The following is a 3328-nucleotide window of genomic DNA, read 5'->3' on the forward strand; positions in this document are numbered from 1 at the left end:
GAAATTTGGGGAATGAACCCTAAAGCGTCTCTCATGTCAGTGCCGTAACGACAGGGTCACCTTTTCGCTGCCTGTGGAAGTTGGCGTGTTTGTATGGAAGACGTAGCACCCAATATATGGGGGTTTGACCCGGAAAATGGAATAAAGGGTTGTACAACTCCTCCGACTCCTGTGGCGCTACCCCCCCGCCAGCCAGGCTCAGCGCAAAGAGGGGGGTCTGGGGGCAGGGAGGTGAGCGTGGGTGATGATGGCACGGTCTGGCACAGCGAGCTTATTTCCAGAGCCTCTTCTGGCTACTGCAGCCAGAGCGGAGCGGGAGGGAGGCGGCAGCTGATCTTACAAGAATTACTGCAGATTAAGATAGTGGTCGGCTCTGCCTGGTTGCCAGGGGAGTCGGAGTTGCTCCATACCTGCGTAAGCTTTTCTTGGCCCTCGCTGGCCGTGGAGCTGCTTTTCTGCTGGGGGGTTTTAATTAGCTGCTTTTATCATAGCGGGCATTGACTTCCCAGGGCGGCTTGGCTGCCTCTTTGCTCCACTGTTACTTTTTTGTGCAAAATCCTGTTCCATGTAGAGCTCTTATTTCTTAAAAATAATTAGGAGGGGTTTCCTTGTGTGTGAGAGACAGAGAAAGTGGGGGGGAAATGAGTAAAACCTTGTGTGGGTGAGGGCTGGGGAAAGAGAGAAAGTGTGTGGGAGAGAAGATGTGAGTATGGGTGAGGGAGAATATTTATGTGTATGTGTCTGCATCGAGGGAAGCAAAAATATATGTGTGTGCATATGTGCATGTGCAGGTTGAGAGAGAGGTCCAGCGGAGAGTGAATGACCCGAGGCCTTCGTGCTTTTGTTTAATGTGATTCTACCAGGAACAATTACACTGATTTTCTTCAAATCCTGTGCACAGCCAGGATTTCACTGATGGCAGGAGCCCAGTGTCACTCCAGGAGGGAGGTCAAATCTCACAGAAGCAGCACAAGCTGCAGGGAAGCAGAAGCATCCAAACTGGCCGAATAAATACCCTGGAGAGAGGACGCGGTGCACCGGGGCTCTGTCCGTCCTGGTGTGACCGATACCAGGCTGTGCCTGACCTGCCCCGGAGGCGAGAGCAGGGCAGGATGGGGTGGGCTGGAGACCTCGCTCGGCACGTCCCTTCTGCAGGGGGGAGCAGGGGGAGCCCATGCAGTCCTCCCCGGGGCGTCCTCCTTGGAGGACAGGGGTGACGATGGAAGAAGGGACCCGCTTGGTAAAAATCAATTTTAAAAGTTTATTGGAAGCCCTTTAGTTCCAGTTTTCTTTCTAGCCATGGATTCCCAATGGGGAAATCCCTGAAGTAAAATGGGAGGAAAGCTGTGAGGCTCCAGAGTTTGCAGGACCCTGTGCTCATCGCCCCGCAGCGCAGGGCTGGGGCAGAGGTGCCTCTGACCCCTTCGGTATGAAATCACTGGAGGAGCATCGCATGGAGCCAGCTTTTGGGATGACTCAGGCCTGGATGGCAAATGTCTGCAAAGGGAGGAAATTCGTTACCAGCTGTGCTCGCGGGGCCGACAGCTCGTTGGTGTAAAACCGTCCCCGGGACGGGACGTAGATGAAGCGTTGCTCATTGACAGCAGGTAAGAGCCAGCCTCGCAGGAAGCAGAGGCAAGCTTAACTGCCATGAAACTTGTGAAAGTGGCACGTTTATTGTGGGCTCTGTGTGTGCGCAATTGATGGAAAAGCCTTGAGATTACTCAAGGCCCAAAACAGCAGTGGGGCACCCTGGAGCCACACACTCAAGCCACGGGACGGAGCCCGTGGAGGAGCATCGTGGGCTGGATGAGCAGGACTGGCTCTGGGGCTCACCTCGGCTCCTGAAGAGCAAAAGCAGAGTTGGAGCCTGTTGTTTCTGCGCTGCAGGCTGGGGTCTGGGTTGGGAACACCCTGCTAGAGGAAAGGGGGAACAAAATCCCCCAAGGCAAGCAAGGGGCCACCAGAGCCACCCATGGGGCCATGCCCTGGACTCAGGGGTGACCGGTGGCACGGGGGGTCCCTGTCCGCACAGCATGGCACCGCACAGACACAGCCCGAATTCTTCTTGAACACTGAGAATGACAGTTGCACTAACAGGCATTTGCTCACTGCAGTTTTGTAGCTGGGTAAGCAGTGCAAACATCCCCCAGTAAATACAGATCTTCACTCTCCATTCTTCACTTTTCCCCTGGAATAAAACGGGCTTTTCTTTCTCTCTCTCTCTTTCTTTCTCTCTTTCTTTCTCTTTCTTTCTTTCTCTCTCTCTCTCTCTCTCTCTCTCTTTCTTCCTTTCCTTTTCTTTCCTTTCCTTTCCTTTCCTTTCCTTTCCTTTCCTTTCCTTTTCCTTTTCCTTTTCCTTTTCCTTTTCCTTCTCTTCTCTTCTCTTCTCTTCTCTTCTCTTCTCTTCTCTTCTCTTCTCTTCTCTTCTCTTCTCTTCTCTTCTCTTTTCTTTTCTTTTCTTTTCTTTTCTTTTCTTTCTTTTCTTTTCTTTCTGGGGGGGACGTCTTTTCTGAGCCGTGCTCAGGAACTGCAGACGTGTACATAACATATCTGTGTCAAAATTATGTAAGGGCTCCATTAATATAAAACTTGCACAGCTGTAAGAACACTTCCAAGCTCTTCATGTCTTATGCAATTGCATAGAAGCACGCAAAGAAAGTTAAGTTAAAAAAAAAAAAGGATATGGATTAAATTCTTGCTAAATAAACAATAAAAAGACATGAAACCCAATGCCTAAATGCTCTTCCTTTTAAAGGCACAGCTGGCATAAACCAGCCGAATGTCAGATTTAACTGCTCTGATTCTAATTACAACCATACCTTTGTTCGAATATGCCCTTTGGTATATCACTTTTCCCTGAAAGGGCTCGAACAAGAGCTAACTCCCCCTGTCCTGCGGCGCACGAGGCACTGCTGGAGCATTACCGCGTCCATGTGGAATGCATTGAGCCGCAGCGCTTTCCAAACACGGGGCTCCGCTCTGGGCTCTGGTGTTCCTGGAACAGGCTCCTGATTTTCATCTCCAAGACCTTCAGCCACAAAACCGTCTTGATAAGGAAACGGATGACACTTACCGGGAAAGAAGCTGAAATCGGAGCGGTGTCAAGAGCTCTCTAACCCAGCAAATCACCTCTGTTGTGGAAATGAGCAGCCACAGTGATTTTTTTTGGTCTGGACCAAATCAAATGATGCAGAAAAATCAAAGAGAGTTTTAGTGAGTTAAATCAGGACCGGTTGCTCTGTGTTTAATGGCTAGGTTGGCAAAGAGTCATAGTGCTTCTGTAGCTACGATGGTCTAAAATAATCAAGGACAAGGTTTGTAGGGA

Source organism: Pygoscelis adeliae, unplaced genomic scaffold (assembly GCF_000699105.1).
Source record: "Pygoscelis adeliae isolate BGI_AS28 unplaced genomic scaffold, ASM69910v1 Scaffold114, whole genome shotgun sequence".
NCBI lineage: Eukaryota > Metazoa > Chordata > Aves > Sphenisciformes > Spheniscidae > Pygoscelis > Pygoscelis adeliae.